Here is a 17,297-nt window from a genome sequence, read left to right as displayed (position 1 = left end):
GCCGTTCCCAGCGGCCGGCAGCAGCCTTCTCGGGCCGGAGAGAGGCCCCTCCAGGCCCCTCCAGGCCGCGCCTCCGCCGCTGCCGCGCCCGGGCCGCTCCCAGCGGCCGGCAGCAGCCTTCTAGGGCCGGAGAGAGGCCCCTCCAGGCCCCTCCAGGCCCCTCCAGACCCCGCCTCCGCCGCTGCCGTGCCCGGGCCGCTCCCAGCTGCCGGCAGCAGCCTTCTGGGGCCGGAGAGAAGTCCCTCCAGGCCCCTCCAGGCCGCGCCTCCGCCACCGCCGCGCCCGGGCCGCTCCCAGCAGCCGGCAGCAGCCTTCCCGGGCCGGAAAGAGGCCCCTCCAGGCCGCGCCACCGCCACCGCCGCTCCCGGGCCGCTCCCAGCAGCCGGCAGCAGCTTTCTAGGGCCGGAGAGAGGCCCCTCCAGGCCCCTCCAGGCCGCGCCTCCGCCGCTGCCGCGCCCGGGCCGCTCCCAGCGGCCGGCAGCACCCTTCTAGGGCAGGAGAGAGGCCCCTCCAGGCCCCTCCAGGCCGCGCCTCCGCCACCCCCGCGCCCGGGCCGCTCCCAGAAGCCGGCAGCAGCCTTCTAGGGCCGGAGAGAGGCCCCTCCAGGCCCCTCCAGGCCGCGCCTCCGCCTCCGCCGCGCCCGGGCCGCTCCCAGCGGCCGGCAGCAGCCTTCTACGGCAGGAGAGAAGCCCCTCCAGGCCCCTCCAGGCCGCGCCTCCGCCACCGCCGCGCCCGGGCCGCTCCCAGAAGCCGGCAGCAGCCATCTAGGGCAGGAGAGAGGCCCCTCCAGGCCCCTCCAGGCCGCGCCTCCGCCACCGCCGCGCCCGGGCCGCTCCCAGAAGCCGGCAGCAGCCTTCTAGGGCCGGAGAGAGGCCCCTCCAGGCCCCTCCAGGCCGCGCCTCCGCCACCGCCGCGCCCGGGCCGCTCCCAGCAGCCGGCAGCAGCATTCTAGGGCCGGAGAGAGGCCCCTCCAGGCCCCTCCAGGCCGCGCCTCCGCCACCGCCGCGCCCGGGCCGCTCCCAGCAGCCGGCAGCAGCCTTCTAGGGCCGGAGAGAGGCCCCTCCAGGCCCCTCCAGGCCGCGCCTCCGCCACCGCCGCGCCCGGGCCGCTCCCAGCAGCCGGCAGCAGCCTTCTAGGGCCGGAGAGAGGCCCCTCCAGGCCCCTCCAGGCCCCTCCAGGCCCCTCCAGGCCGCGCCTCCGCCGCTGCCGCGCCCGGGCCGCTCCCAGCAGCCGGCAGCAGCCTTCTAGGGCCGGAGAGAGGCCCCTCCAGGCCCCTCCAGGCCGCGGCTCCGCCGCTGCCGCGCCTGGGCCGCTACCAGCAGCCGGCAGCAGCCTTCCAGGGCCAGAGAGAGGCCCCTCCAGGCCCCTCCAGGCCGCACCTCCACCACCGCCGCACCCAGGCCGCTCCCAGCAGCCGGCAGCAGCCTTCCAGGGCCAGAGAGAGGCCCCTCCAGGCCCCTCCAGGCCCGTCCAGGCCGCGCCTCCGCCGCTGCTGCGCCAGGGCCGCTCCCAGCAGCCGGCAGCAGCCTTCCAGGGCCGGAGAGAGGCCCTTCCAGGCCACGCCTCCGCCGCTGCCGCGCCCGGGCCGCTCCCAGCAGCCGGCAGCAGCCTTCCCGGGCCGGAGAGAGGCCCTTCCAGGCCCCTCCAGGCCGCGCCTCCGCCGCTGCCGCGCCCGGGCTGCTCCCAGCAGCTTGCAGCAGCCTTCTAGGGCCGGAGAGAGGCCCCTCCAGGCCGCGCCTCCGCCGCTGCCGCGCCCGGGCCGCTCCCAGCGGCCGGCAGCAGCCTTCTAGGGCCGGAGAGCCGCGCCTCCGGCACCGCCGCGCCCGGGCCAATCCCAGCAGCCGGCAGCAGCCTTCTAGGGCCGGAGAGAGGCCCCTCCAGGCCGCGCCTCCGCCGCTGCCGCGCCCGGGCCGCTCCCAGCAGCCGGCAGCAGCCTTCCCGGGCCGGAGAGAGGCCCCTCCAGGCCCTTACAGGCCGCGCCTCCACCACCGCCGCGCCCGGGTCGCTCCCAGCAGCCGGCAGCAGCCTTCCAGGGCCGGAGAGTGGCCCCTCCAGGCCCCTCCAGGCCGCGCCTCCGCCGCTGCCGGGCCCGGGCTGGTCCCAGCGGCCGGCAGCAGCCTTCTAGGGCCGGATAGAGGCCCCTCCAGGCCCCTCCAGGCCGCGCCTCCGCCGCTGCTGCGCCCGGGCCGCTCCCAGCAGCCGGCAGCAGCCTTCCAGGGCCGGAGAGAGGCCCCTCCAGGCCCCTCCAGGCCGCTCCGCCACCGCTGCCGCGCCCGGGCCGCTCCCAGCGGCCGGCAGCAGGCTTCTAGGGCCGGAGAGAGGCCCCTCCAGGCCGCGCCTCGGCCGCTGCCGCGCCCGGGCCGATCCCAGCGGCCGGCAGCAGCCTTTCCGGGCCGGAGAGAGGCCCCTCCAGGCCCCTCCAGGCCGCGCCTCCGCCACCGCCGCGCCCGGACCGCTCCCAGCAGCCGGCAGCAGCCTTCCCGGGCCGGAGAGAGGCCCTTCCAGGCCCCTCCCGGCCGCGCCTCCCCAGCTGCCGCGCCCGGGCCGCTCCCAGCAGCCGGCAGCAGCCTTCTAGGGCCGGAGAGAGGCCCCTCCAGGCCGCGCCTCCGCCGCTGCCGCGCCCGGGCCGCTCCCAGCGGCCGGCAGCAGCCTTCTAGGGCCGGAGAGAGGCCCCTCCAGGCCGCGCCTCCGCCACCGCCGCGCCCGGGCCGATCCCAGCGGCCGGCAGCAGCCTTTCCGGGCCGGAGAGAGACCCCTTCAGGCCCCTCCAGGCCGCGCCTCCAGCACCGCCGCGCCCGGGTCGCTCCCAGCAGCCGGCAGCAGCCTTCCCGGGCCGGAGAGAGGCCCCTCCAGGACCTTACAGGCCGCGCCTCCACCACCGCCGCGCCCGGGTCGCTCCCAGCAGCAGGCAGCAGCCTTCCAGGGCCGGAGAGAGGCCCTTCCAGGCCCCTCCAGGCCGCGCCTCTGCCGCTGCCGGGCCCGGGCCGGTCCCAGCGGCCGGCAGCAGCCTTCTAGGGCCGTAGAGAGGCCCCTCCAGGCCCCTCCAGACCGCGCCTCCGCCGCTGCTGCGCCCGGGCCGCTCCCAGCAGCCGGCAGCAGCCTTCTAGGGCCGGAACGAGGCCCCTCCAGGCAGCGCCACCGCCACCGCTGCGCCCGGGCCGCTCCCAGCAGCCGGCAGCAGCCTTCTAGGGCCGGAGAGAGGCCCCTCCAGGCCCCTCCAGGCCGCGCCTCCACCACCGCCGCGCCCGGGTCGCTCCCAGCGGCCGGCAGCAGCCTTCCAGGGCCGGAGAGTGGCCCCTCCAGGCCCCTCCAGGCCGCGCCTCCGCCGCTGCCGGGCCCGGGCTGGTCCCAGCGGCCGGCAGCAGCCTTCTAGGGCCGGAAAGAGGCCCCTCCAGGCAGCGCCACCGCCACCGCTGCGCCCGGGCCGCTCCCAGCAGCCGGCAGCAGCCTTCTAGGGCCGGAGAGAGGCCCCTCCAGGCCCCTCCAGGCCGCGCCTCCGCCACCGCCGCGCCCGGGTCTCTCCCAGCAGCCGGCAGCAGCCTTCCCGGGCCGGAGAGAGGCCCCTCCAGGCCGCGCCTCCGCCACCGCCGCGCCCGGGCCGCTCCCAGCGGCCGGCAGCAGCCTTCTAGGGCCGGAGAGAGGCCCCTCCAGGCCGTGCCTCCGCCACCGCCGCGCCCGGGCCGCTCCCACCGGCCGGCAGCAGCCTTCTAGGGCCGGAGAGAGGCCCCTCCAGGCCCCTCCAGGCCGCGCGTCCGCCGCTGCCGCGCCCAGGCCGCTCCCAGCGGCCGGCAGCAGCCTTCTCGGGCCGGAGAGAGGCCCCTCCAGGCCCCTCCAGGCCGCGCCTCCGCCGCTGCCGCGCCCGGGCCGCTCCCAGCGGCCGGCAGCAGCCTTCTAGGGCCGGAGAGAGGCCCCTCCAGGCCCCTCTAGGCCCCTCCAGACCCCGCCTCCGCCGCTGCCGCGCCCGGGCCGCTCCCAGCTGCCGGCAGCAGCCTTCTGGGGCCGGAGAGAAGTCCCTCCAGGCCCCTCCAGGCCGCGCCTCCGCCACCGCCGCGCCCGGGCCGCTCCCAGCAGCCGGCAGCAACCTTCCCGGGCCGGAAAGAGGCCCCTCCAGGCCGCGCCACCGCCACCGCCGCTCCCGGGCCGCTCCCAGCAGCCGGCAGCAGCCTTCTAGGGCCGGAGAGAGGCCCCTCCAGGCCCCTCCAGGCCGCGCCTCCGCCTCCGCCGCGCCCGGGCCGCTCCCAGCGGCCGGCAGCAGCCTTCTAGGGCAGGAGAGAGGCCCCTCCAGGCCCCTCCAGGCCGCGCCTCCGCCACCGCCGCGCCCGGGCCGCTCCCAGAAGCCGGCAGCAGCCATCTAGGGCAGGAGAGAGGCCCCTCCAGGCCCCTCCAGGCCGCGCCTCCGCCACCGCCGCGCCCGGGCCGCTCCCAGAAGCCGGCAGCAGCCTTCTAGGGCCGGAGAGAGGCCCCTCCAGGCCCCTCCAGGCTGCGCCTCCGCCACCGCCGCGCCCGGGCCGCTCCCAGCAGCCGGCAGCAGCCTTCTAGGGCCGGAGAGAGGCCCCTCCAGGCCCCTCCAGGCCGCGCCTCCGCCACCGCCGCGCCCGGGCCGCTCCCAGCAGCCGGCAGCAGCCTTCTAGGGCCGGAGAGAGGCCCCTCCAGGCCCCTCCAGGCCGCGCCTCCGCCACCGCCGCGCCCGGACCGCTCCCAGCAGCCGGCAGCAGCCTTCCCGGGCCGGAGAGAGGCCCTTCCAGGCCCCTCCCGGCCGCGCCTCCCCCGCTGCCGCGCCCGGGCCGCTCCCAGCAGCCGGCAGCAGCCTTCTAGGGCCGGAGAGAGGCCCCTCCAGGCCGCGCCTCCGCCGCTGCCGCGCCCAGGCCGCTCCCAGCGGCCGGCAGCAGCCTTCTAGGGCCGGAGAGAGGCCCCTCCAGGCCGCGCCTCCGCCGCTGCCGCGCCCGGGCCGCTCCCAGCAGCCGGCAGCAGCCTTCTAGGGCCGGAGAGAGGCCCCTCCAGGCCGCGCCTCCGCCGCTGCCGCGCCCGGGCCGCTCCCAGCGGCCGGCAGCAGCCTTCTAGGGCCGGAGAGAGTCCCCTCCAGGCCCTTACAGGCCGCGCCTCCGCCGCTTCCGCGCCCGGGCCGCTCCCAGCAGCCGGCAGCAGCCTTCTAGGGCCCGAGAGAGGCCCCTCCAGGCCCCTCCAGGCCGCGCCTCCACCACCGCCGCGCCCGGGTCTCTCCCAGCAGCCGGCAGCAGCCTTCCCGGGCCGGAGAGAGGCCCCTCCAGGCCCCTCCAGGCCGCGCCTCCGCCACCGCCGCGCCCGGGCCGCTCCCAGCGGCCGGCAGCAGCCTTCTAGGGCCGGAGAGAGGCCCCTCCAGGCCGCGCCTCCGCCGCTGCCGCGCCCGGGCCGCTCCCAGCAGCCGGCAGCAGCCTTCCCGGGCCGGAGAGAGGCCCCTCCAGGCCCTTACAGGCCGCGGCAGCAGCCTTCCAGGGCCGGAGAGTGGCCCCTCCAGGCCCCTCCAGGCCGCGCCTCCGCCGCTGCCGGGCCCGGGCTGGTCCCAGCGGCCGGCAGCAGCCTTCTAGGGCCGGATAGAGGCCCCTCCAGGCCCCTCCAGGCCGCGCCTCCGCCGCTGCTGCGCCCGGGCCGCTCCCAGCAGCCGGCAGCAGCCTTCCAGGGCCGGAGAGAGGCCCCTCCAGGCCCCTCCAGGCCGCTCCGCCACCGCTGCCGCGCCCGGGCCGCTCCCAGCGGCCGGCAGCAGGCTTCTAGGGCCGGAGAGAGGCCCCTCCAGGCCGCGCCTCCGCCGCTGCCGCGCCCGGGCCGATTTCAGCGGCCGGCAGCAGCCTTTCCGGGCCGGAGAGAGGCCCCTCCAGGCCCCTCCAGGCCGCGCCTCCGCCACCGCCGCGCCCGGACCGCTCCCAGCAGCCGGCAGCAGCCTTCCCGGGCCGGAGAGAGGCCCTTCCAGGCCCCTCCCGGCCGCGCCTCCCCTGCTGCCGCGCCCGGGCCGCTCCCAGCAGCCGGCAGCAGCCTTCTAGGGCCGGAGAGAGGCCCCTCCAGGCCGCGCCTCCGCCGCTGCCGCGCCCGGGCCGCTCCCAGCGGCCGGCAGCAGCCTTCTAGGGCCGGAGAGAGGCCCCTCCAGGCCGTGCCTCCGCCACCGCCGCGCCCGGGCCGATCCCAGCGGCCGGCAGCAGCCTTTCCGGGCCGGAGAGAGACCCCTCCAGGCCCCTCCAGGCCCCTCCAGGCCCCTCCAGGCCGCGCCTCCACCACCGCCGCGCCCGGGTCGCTCCCAGCAGCCGGCAGCAGCCTTCCCGGGCCGGAAAGACGCCCCTCCAGGCCCTTACAGGCCGCGCCTCCACCACCGCCGCGCCTGGGTCGCTCCCAGCAGCCGGCAGCAGCCTTCCAGGGCCGGAGAGAGGCCCTTCCAGGCCCCTCCAGGCCGCGCCTCTGCCGCTGCCGGGCCCGGGCCGGTCCCAGCGGCCGGCAGCAGCCTTCTAGGGCCGGAGAGAGGCCCCTCCAGGCCCCTCCAGACCGCGCCTCCGCCGCTGCTGCGCCCGGGCCGCTCCCAGCAGCCGGCAGCAGCCTTCTAGGGCCGGAAAGAGGCCCCTCCAGGCAGCGCCACCGCCACCGCTGCGCCCGGGCTGCTCCCAGCAGCCGGCAGCAGCCTTCTAGGGCCGGAGAGAGGCCCCTCCAGGCCCCTCCAGGCCGCGCCTCCACCACCGCCGCGCCCGGGTCTCTCCGAGCAGCCGGCAGCAGCCTTCCCGGGCCGGAGAGAGGCCCCTCCAGGCCCCTCCAGGCCGCGCCTCCGCCACCGCCGCGCCCGGGCCGCTCCCAGCGGCCGGCAGCAGCCTTCTAGGGCCGGAGAGAGACCCCTCCAGGCCGTGCCTCCGCCACCGCCGCGCCCGGGCCGCTCCCACCGGCCGGCAGCAGCCTTCTAGGGCCGGAGAGAGGCCCCTCCAGGCCCCTCCAGGCCGCGCGTCCGCCGCTGCCGCGCCCAGGCCGTTCCCAGCGGCCGGCAGCAGCCTTCTCGGGCCGGAGAGAGGCCCCTCCAGGCCCCTCCAGGCCGCGCCTCCGCCGCTGCCGCGCCCGGGCCGCTCCCAGCGGCCGGCAGCAGCCTTCTAGGGCCGGAGAGAGGCCCCTCCAGGCCCCTCCAGGCCGCGCCTCCGCCACCGCCACGCCCGGGCCGCTCCCAGCGGCCGGCAGCAGCCTTCTAGGGCCGGAGAGAGACCCCTCCAGGCCGTGCCTCCGCCACCGCCGCGCCCGGGCCGCTCCCACCGGCCGGCAGCAGCCTTCTAGGGCCGGAGAGAGGCCCCTCCAGGCCCCTCCAGGCCGCGCGTCCGCCGCTGCCGCGCCCAGGCCGTTCCCAGCGGCCGGCAGCAGCCTTCTCGGGCCGGAGAGAGGCCCCTCCAGGCCCCTCCAGGCCGCGCCTCCGCCGCTGCCGCGCCCGGGCCGCTCCCAGCGGCCGGCAGCAGCCTTCTAGGGCCGGAGAGAGGCCCCTCCAGGCCCCTCCAGGCCCCTCCAGACCCCGCCTCCGCCGCTGCCGTGCCCGGGCCGCTCCCAGCTGCCGGCAGCAGCCTTCTGGGGCCGGAGAGAAGTCCCTCCAGGCCCCTCCAGGCCGCGCCTCCGCCACCGCCGCGCCCGGGCCGCTCCCAGCAGCCGGCAGCAGCCTTCCCGGGCCGGAAAGAGGCCTCTCCAGGCCGCGCCACCGCCACCGCCGCTCCCGGGCCGCTCCCAGCAGCCGGCAGCAGCTTTCTAGGGCCGGAGAGAGGCCCCTCCAGGCCCCTCCAGGCCGCGCCTCCGCCGCTGCCGCGCCCGGGCCGCTCCCAGCGGCCGGCAGCACCCTTCTAGGGCAGGAGAGAGGCCCCTCCAGGCCCCTCCAGGCCGCGCCTCCGCCACCCCCGCGCCCGGGCCGCTCCCAGAAGCCGGCAGCAGCCTTCTAGGGCCGGAGAGAGGCCCCTCCAGGCCCCTCCAGGCCGCGCCTCCGCCTCCGCCGCGCCCGGGCCGCTCCCAGCGGCCGGCAGCAGCCTTCTACGGCAGGAGAGAAGCCCCTCCAGGCCCCTCCAGGCCGCGCCTCCGCCACCGCCGCGCCCGGGCCGCTCCCAGAAGCCGGCAGCAGCCATCTAGGGCAGGAGAGAGGCCCCTCCAGGCCCCTCCAGGCCGCGCCTCCGCCACCGCCGCGCCCGGGCCGCTCCCAGAAGCCGGCAGCAGCCTTCTAGGGCCGGAGAGAGGCCCCTCCAGGCCCCTCCAGGCCGCGCCTCCGCCACCGCCGCGCCCGGGCCGCTCCCAGCAGCCGGCAGCAGCCTTCTAGGGCCGGAGAGAGGCCCCTCCAGGCCCCTCCAGGCCGCGCCTCCGCCACCGCCGCGCCCGGGCCGCTCCCAGCAGCCGGCAGCAGCCTTCTAGGGCCGGAGAGAGGCCCCTCCAGGCCCCTCCAGGCCGCGCCTCCGCCACCGCCGCGCCCGGGCCGCTCCCAGCAGCCGGCAGCAGCCTTCTAGGGCCGGAGAGAGGCCCCTCCAGGCCCCTCCAGGCCCCTCCAGGCCCCTCCAGGCCGCGCCTCCGCCGCTGCCGCGCCCGGGCCGCTCCCAGCAGCCGGCAGCAGCCTTCTAGGGCCGGAGAGAGGCCCCTCCAGGCCCCTCCAGGCCGCGGCTCCGCCGCTGCCGCGCCTGGGCCGCTACCAGCAGCCGGCAGCAGCCTTCCAGGGCCAGAGAGAGGCCCCTCCAGGCCCCTCCAGGCCGCACCTCCACCACCGCCGCACCCAGGCCGCTCCCAGCAGCCGGCAGCAGCCTTCCAGGGCCAGAGAGAGGCCCCTCCAGGCCCCTCCAGGCCCGTCCAGGCCGCGCCTCCGCCGCTGCTGCGCCAGGGCCGCTCCCAGCAGCCGGCAGCAGCCTTCCAGGGCCGGAGAGAGGCCCTTCCAGGCCACGCCTCCGCCGCTGCCGCGCCCGGGCCGCTCCCAGCAGCCGGCAGCAGCCTTCCCGGGCCGGAGAGAGGCCCTTCCAGGCCCCTCCAGGCCGCGCCTCCGCCGCTGCCGCGCCCGGGCTGCTCCCAGCAGCTTGCAGCAGCCTTCTAGGGCCGGAGAGAGGCCCCTCCAGGCCGCGCCTCCGCCGCTGCCGCGCCCGGGCCGCTCCCAGCGGCCGGCAGCAGCCTTCTAGGGCCGGAGAGCCGCGCCTCCGGCACCGCCGCGCCCGGGCCAATCCCAGCAGCCGGCAGCAGCCTTCTAGGGCCGGAGAGAGGCCCCTCCAGGCCGCGCCTCCGCCGCTGCCGCGCCCGGGCCGCTCCCAGCAGCCGGCAGCAGCCTTCCCGGGCCGGAGAGAGGCCCCTCCAGGCCCTTACAGGCCGCGCCTCCACCACCGCCGCGCCCGGGTCGCTCCCAGCAGCCGGCAGCAGCCTTCCAGGGCCGGAGAGTGGCCCCTCCAGGCCCCTCCAGGCCGCGCCTCCGCCGCTGCCGGGCCCGGGCTGGTCCCAGCGGCCGGCAGCAGCCTTCTAGGGCCGGATAGAGGCCCCTCCAGGCCCCTCCAGGCCGCGCCTCCGCCGCTGCTGCGCCCGGGCCGCTCCCAGCAGCCGGCAGCAGCCTTCCAGGGCCGGAGAGAGGCCCCTCCAGGCCCCTCCAGGCCGCTCCGCCACCGCTGCCGCGCCCGGGCCGCTCCCAGCGGCCGGCAGCAGGCTTCTAGGGCCGGAGAGAGGCCCCTCCAGGCCGCGCCTCGGCCGCTGCCGCGCCCGGGCCGATCCCAGCGGCCGGCAGCAGCCTTTCCGGGCCGGAGAGAGGCCCCTCCAGGCCCCTCCAGGCCGCGCCTCCGCCACCGCCGCGCCCGGACCGCTCCCAGCAGCCGGCAGCAGCCTTCCCGGGCCGGAGAGAGGCCCTTCCAGGCCCCTCCCGGCCGCGCCTCCCCAGCTGCCGCGCCCGGGCCGCTCCCAGCAGCCGGCAGCAGCCTTCTAGGGCCGGAGAGAGGCCCCTCCAGGCCGCGCCTCCGCCGCTGCCGCGCCCGGGCCGCTCCCAGCGGCCGGCAGCAGCCTTCTAGGGCCGGAGAGAGGCCCCTCCAGGCCGCGCCTCCGCCACCGCCGCGCCCGGGCCGATCCCAGCGGCCGGCAGCAGCCTTTCCGGGCCGGAGAGAGACCCCTTCAGGCCCCTCCAGGCCGCGCCTCCACCACCGCCGCGCCCGGGTCGCTCCCAGCAGCCGGCAGCAGCCTTCCCGGGCCGGAGAGAGGCCCCTCCAGGACCTTACAGGCCGCGCCTCCACCACCGCCGCGCCCGGGTCGCTCCCAGCAGCAGGCAGCAGCCTTCCAGGGCCGGAGAGAGGCCCTTCCAGGCCCCTCCAGGCCGCGCCTCTGCCGCTGCCGGGCCCGGGCCGGTCCCAGCGGCCGGCAGCAGCCTTCTAGGGCCGTAGAGAGGCCCCTCCAGGCCCCTCCAGACCGCGCCTCCGCCGCTGCTGCGCCCGGGCCGCTCCCAGCAGCCGGCAGCAGCCTTCTAGGGCCGGAACGAGGCCCCTCCAGGCAGCGCCACCGCCACCGCTGCGCCCGGGCCGCTCCCAGCAGCCGGCAGCAGCCTTCTAGGGCCGGAGAGAGGCCCCTCCAGGCCCCTCCAGGCCGCGCCTCCACCACCGCCGCGCCCGGGTCTCTCCCAGCAGCCGGCAGCAGCCTTCCCGGGCCGGAGAGAGGCCCCTCCAGGCCCCTCCAGGCCGCGCCTCCGCCACCGCCGCGCCCGGGCCGCTCCCAGCGGCCGGCAGCAGCCTTCTAGGGCCGGAGAGAGGCCCCTCCAGGCCGCGCCTCTGCCGCTGCCGCGCCCGGGCCGCTCCCAGCAGCCGGCAGCAGCCTTCCCGGGCCGGAGAGAGGCCCCTCCAGGCCCTTACAGGCCGCGCCTCCACCACCGCCGCGCCCGGGTCGCTCCCAGCAGCCGGCAGCAGCCTTCCAGGGCCGGAGAGTGGCCCCTCCAGGCCCCTCCAGGCCGCGCCTCCGCCGCTGCCGGGCCCGGGCTGGTCCCAGCGGCCGGCAGCAGCCTTCTAGGGCCGGATAGAGGCCCCTCCAGGCCCCTCCAGGCCGCGCCTCCGCCGCTGCTGCGCCCGGGCCGCTCCCAGCAGCCGGCAGCAGCCTTCCAGGGCCGGAGAGAAGCCCCTCCAGGCCCCTCCAGGCCGCTCCGCCACCGCTGCCGCGCCCGGGCCGCTCCCAGCGGCCGGCAGCAGGCTTCTAGGGCCGGAGAGAGGCCCCTCCAGGCCGCGCCTCCGCCGCTGCCGCGCCCGGGCCGATCCCAGCGGCCGGCAGCAGCCTTTCCGGGCCGGAGAGATGCCCTTCCAGGCCCCTCCCGGCCGCGCCTCCCCCGCTGCCGCGCCCGGGCCGCACCCAGCAGCCGGCAGCAGCCTTCTAGGGCCGGAGAGAGGCCCCTCCAGGCCGCGCCTCCGCCGCTGCCGCGCCCGGGCCGCTCCCAGCGGCCGGCAGCAGCCTTCTAGGGCCGGAGAGAGGCCCCTCCAGGCCGCGCCTCCGCCACCGCCGCGCCCGGGCCGATCCCAGCGGCCGGCAGCAGCCTTTCCGGGCCGGAGAGAGACCCCTCCAGGCCCCTCCAGGCCCCTCCAGGCCGCGCCTCCACCACCGCCGCGCCCGGGTCGCTCCCAGCAGCCGGCAGCAGCCTTCCCGGGCCGGAGAGAGGCCCCTCCAGGCCCTTACAGGCCGCGCCTCCACCACCGCCGCGCCCGGGTCGCTCCCAGCAGCAGGCAGCAGCCTTCCAGGGCCGGAGAGAGGCCCTTCCAGGCCCCTCCAGGCCGCGCCTCTGCCGCTGCCGGGCCCGGGCCGGTCCCAGCGGCCGGCAGCAGCCTTCTAGGGCCGGAGAGAGGCCCCTCCAGGCCCCTCCAGACCACGCCTCCGCCGCTGCTGCGCCCGGGCCGCTCCCAGCAGCCGGCAGCAGCCTTCTAGGGCCGGAAAGAGGCCCCTCCAGGCAGCGCCACCGCCACCGCTGCGCCCGGGCCGCTCCCAGCAGCCGGCAGCAGCCTTCTAGGGCCGGAGAGAGGCCCCTCCAGGCCCCTCCAGGCCGCGCCTCCACCACCGCCGCGCCCGGGTCTCTCCCAGCAGCCGGCAGCAGCCTTCCCGGGCCGGAGAGAGGCCCCTCCAGGCCCCTCCAGGCCGCGCCTCCGCCACCGCCGCGCCCGGGCCGCTCCCAGCGGCCGGCAGCAGCCTTCTAGGGCCGGAGAGAGGCCCCTCCAGGCCCCTCCAGGCCTCCAGGCCCCTCCAGGCCGCGCCTCCGCCGCTGCCGCACCCGGGCCGCTCCCAGCGGCCGGCAGCAACCTTCTAGGGCCGGAGAGAGGCCCCTCCAGGCCGCGCCTCCGCCACTGCCGCGCCCGGGCCGCTCCCACCGGCCGGCAGCAGCCTTCTAGGGCCGGAGAGAGGCCCCTCCAGGCCCCTCCAGGCCGCGCCTCCGCCACCGCCGCGCCCGGGCCGCTCCCAGCGGCCGGCAGCAGCCTTCTCGGGCCGGAGAGAGGCCCCTCCAGGCCCCTCCAGGCCACGCCTCCACCACCGCCGCACCCGGGCCGCTCCCAGCAGCCGGCAGCAGCCTTCCAGGGCCGGAGAGAGGCCCCTCCAGACCGCGCCTCCGCCGCTGCTGCGCCCGGGCCGCTCCCAGCAGCCGGCAGCAGCCTTCTAGGGCCGGAAAGAGGCCCCTCCAGGCAGCGCCACCGCCGCTGCCGCGCCCGGGCCGCTCCCAGCAGCCGGCAGCAGCCTTCTAGGGCCGGAGAGAGGCCCCTCCAGGCCCCTCCAGGCCCCTCCAGGCCGCGCCTCCGCCGCTGCCGCGCCTGGGCCGCTCCCAGCAGCCGGCAGCAGCCTTCCAGGGCCAGAGAGAGGCCCCTCCAGGCCCCTCCAGGCCGCACCTCCACCACCGCCGCACCCGGGCCGCTCCCAGCAGCCGGCAGCAGCCTTCCAGGGCCAGAGAGAGGCCCCTCCAGGCCCCTCCAGGCCCCTCCAGGCCGCGTCTCCGCCGCTGCCGCGCCTGGGCCGCTCCCAGCAGCCGGCAGCAGCCTTCCAGGGCCGGAGAGAGGCCCCTCCAGGCTGCGCTGCCGCCTCTCCCTGCAGCCGGCAGCAGCCTGGGGGGGCCTCCTGCAGGCACAGGAAGGCCGCTCCGCCGCCGCCGCCGATTCGCCGCGTCTCCCGGTGAGTAAGGGGTTCAGGGGATCTTCCCCCTCCCCCCATTGGATGGCACTGGGGTTGGGGTGGGTCGGGAGGGCCCGGGAGGCCGGCGGGAGGGCGACCTGGGGCAGGGGCGACATCATCCCTGCGCTCTAAAATGGCGGCCGCCATTTTAGAGCGCAGTTGCCGGTAAAGGGAATTTCTTATTGACCCTCGGCGTATACGCGGGTAAATAAGAAATTCCCTTTTCTGGCCTCAAATTTGGGGGGGTCGGCTTATACTCGGGTCGGCTTATACCCGAGTATATACGGTATACCAGCAAGAATTTTGTCTTTCTGTTAAAAAACCCCCATGATTTAAATCAAGTCTTACTGAGCCGTGATTTAAATCATGATTTAAATCATGATTTAAATCAATTTGATTTAAATCAAATCCACCCTGCAGAGATCCCAGAGGAAGTAAAAAAAGTATTGACCCCTTTTAAGTATCTTCAAATAAGAAATTATTTAGTACAATTGATTAAGAAGGGAATGCTGATACTCAGAATCCTTAATGAATTTAAAAATTATTAAAATCATAGAAAATCTCTGTAAATGTGTTATATGGAATATTAGTACAAAAATAGGTTAATTAACCCCCTTTTCAAGAGAAATGGAATAAAAAAATTAAGTTATAAGTTGGATGGAAAGAAATGGAACTTTATAATCACAAAGGGTTTAAATTTTACAATAAGTCTTGCATTTAGAGAAAATATATTTAAGATGACACATATGTGGCATCTCTCCCCAAGCAGAGTTAAAAAAAAAAGTGTACATTGGATAAAAATGCTAGTAAATGTTGGTATTGTGATTCAGCTGGCACAGATTTTCAGGATTGAGTATTCCTACATGAGCTGGAGCCTAGCCTCATCAACTATCCACTGTTAAAATAATCTGTAGTTTCACATTTAATCAGAACCAACCCAAGGAATGTGTATTATGACCCTCAGTCATCACATTCTGCTTGTGAATTCTTTGTGTAAGAATATTTTGTATAGCAGTATTCCACACAGAAGCAGGAAATGCTTGTCAAAGCACATGGTTGGAGCTGAGCACATGAATGCACCAGTTCTTCATTTCTTGGATGACCACCAGCGCAGAGATATTTCATGGGATCAACCTCAGTGGTGGGCATATGAATCACTCCAATTATCATCTTTCAATTACTCAGTATTCGATGATGCTCAGATGGCCACATGACCTGCTTCCAATGAAAAGCATTTCTTGGTACACTGTCAGGTAATATAAACATGTGGCATGCGAATGGTTCATTCACACATGCCAGTCATTATTGGATGATGCTGACATTAAGTGATGATCGTTGAAACTAGCCTTATGTTGTCTCCAAGTGTTTTATCTTCTGGGTGGAGGCTTGCCTTGCCAAAACCATTTCATTGACATTGAGGGGGAGAGGAGCTACCCAGAAGCAAGCTGAAGAACAAGGAAAAGCAAGAATGATAGCCAATTCAGTGTGAATAACAATACTGCTACTTAGAACACTTTCTCTTTACAAGCATTTTTCCTAACCGCAGTTCCCTAAAGGTTTCTAAAAGTGATCTGTGTTTCAAGAAGAAAAAAAGTGTTCGTTTTTATACCCTGCTTTTCTCTACCAAAAGAAGTCTCAAAGCGGTTTATAATCACCTTCAGGGTAGTCTTGTTTGTGTTATTTGACTGGGTCCTTCTGCATTTCTTCTATTCTCACCTGTCAGCTCCTGTCTTTGACATATCTCTTCCCGAGAATCTGTGTTGACTACCGCTATAGCCCTTAGGCATCTTCTTGACTACTTTCAACTGAGCCAGTCTTTCAGCATGATTAGATGTCCTACTTTTATACCCCCACTGTAATGAAATGTCATCTTAATTAAGGGGTTGGAACAGGGGAGGAGCAACTAAAAGGAAACCGGAAGTTAGAAGGAGACCGATGAAGAAAGAGAAGCAGGCACTAGAGAGGAACTGTTGACCTTTTCTTTATGTTATAGAAGTTCAATAAATAGCTTGTTATTACCAATAACTGAAGTCTCTGGCATTAATAAGACATGATGTCAGAAGTCTGAACCTTCACTCTGCGCTCTTGCCAAGGCCTGCAGAGCAACAGGCAGACATTGTCACCGACCAGCCCCTGCTGAGCGCCAGCCGCGTTTGTAGAATAACTAAGCCCAGGTCAGTAAACCCAACACTACCTTTTAAAAAGCTAAAAAGGCTTTATTAAGATAAATTCAAAAGTAGATTAAAATACAGATGACACAGTTTTAAGGAACACTGGCTTGAAAATAATAAATCTTAGCTAACTAGAATATACTAACTGTTACATAGGTGCCGGTATTGCTAAAAGTACTTATGGTGGTTCAGGCTGCAATACGGCTTGCTGGAGCTGAAGCATTGCAGAAGTAAATGTCAGACTAAGGGTGTCCAACATAAGGCTTAGCTTGATCTATGGCAAAGTGAAGTCAGGTCAGATGACCCATAACTCCAAATCAAAGTAGCTGCCAGGGAGAAGTCTCTGGATGGTTCAAACTGGTTTAGGCTGGGATAGCGTTCCCAGGAAGAAAGAGCGACTTCATCCCCCCCCCCCATCTTCCCACAGATGAGATAGATCTCCCAATTAGGCTGGTATGCACTACTGTCCTTGAGGATGTTATCAGCTGGGGTAACAAGCTGCAGGTGTTGCCTGTTAGCCAAGAATACTGCTAGGCCCCTGGGAACTGCAAAAGCAAAACTTAGCACACAAAATGGAGAATAAACTGACTTCAGGAACAAAATGGTTCTTCTGTCTTCACAGACGGGGCCGCAACGGCAAAGTTTTCCCCACGAGAAGCCTTTGGTTTTAGTAGGCCTGCCAGATGGCCTGCCTGGAAACAGCAGTTCTCTCGCTACAGCAGTGGTTCCCAACCTTTTTTGGACCAGGGACCACTAGGACTTTCTTGTTCGGTGCAGGGACCCCAAGGTTCAAAATAAAAATTCCGAGAATTTGAAAATAAACTTTAATCATAACTGTTAGTTAAACATTAAACTTAGAATAATATTTGAATATATATTTTTTTATAATAGAGAACTTTTAATTGAAAATATTAATTTATTATGGGTTTATAACTTTGTTTTGCGGACCTTAATTTAGTTCTCGCGGACCCCTGAGGGTCCATGGACCCTGGTTGGGAACCAGTCTGCTACAGGATTGCAACAAAACTGAATGCAGAAGTTGGGGAAATCCAGGTATACTCCCTAATCTATGCAGTGGGCCCACAAGCTGAGCAGATCTTTACCTCCTTTGCTTTTGCTGCTGATGGGGACGAGGATGACCATAGTCTTGTCTTGGGGAAATTTGATGGTTATTTTGTGTCCAACGGGGCCTGCTTTCATCAGAGAAAACAAGAAGCCAGGGGAGTCTGCTGAGACCTATGTATAGAGTTGCCAGGTCCCTCTTCGCCACCGGCGGGAGATTTTTGGGGCGGAGCCTGAGGAGCATGGGGTATGGGGAGGGGAGGGACTTCAATGCCATAGAGTCCAATTGCCAAAGCGGCCATTTTTCTCCAGGGGATCTGATCTCTATCGGCTGGAGATTAGTTGAATTAGCAGGAGATCTCCTGCTACTACCTGGCAGTTGGCAACCCTACCTATATACAATGGCTGCACAAGAAAGCCGAGGCCTGTGATTTTGGTGCCTGCAAAAGCAAAACCATTCAGGATCAATTAGTAGTGGGCATTTTAGACAAAGACCTATCCCAGCAACTACAGCAGAAAAGTGACCTCACCTTAGAAGGGGCAATATAAACGATCAGGAATTCAGAACTGATCAAGGGACAAGTCCATGACCAAGGAGCATTTGCAGGGCTTCAGAAAATATCTCAGAAAACATGGTTTCCAAAATACTCTAGTCAGATGGAGACAGTCTTACAACATTCTCAGAAATGCCCCATTAAACCTCATAAGCAATCTTCCTGTCCTCCAAAACAGGCCCCTAAGTGCATGTGCTATGGAAAGGGGCATGCTCAGAGAGCTGTGTGTCCAGCAAAGACTGTTGAGTGCCACAAATGTAAAAGAATAGGACATTTTGTTTTGTCGCACTAATGGGGTGAGAGAAGTCACAAAACAAGATAGAGCCCCAGATCAGGTTTTTTGGGGACCACTGCTCTGCAACCACTACTGACCCATGGGTAATATCATTACAAATCAATAGCCTTCCTCTAG

Source organism: Euleptes europaea, chromosome 12 (genome assembly GCF_029931775.1).
Source record: "Euleptes europaea isolate rEulEur1 chromosome 12, rEulEur1.hap1, whole genome shotgun sequence".
NCBI classification, from domain to species: Eukaryota; Metazoa; Chordata; class Lepidosauria; order Squamata; family Sphaerodactylidae; genus Euleptes; species Euleptes europaea.
Note: the sequence above shows the minus strand (reverse complement) of the source record.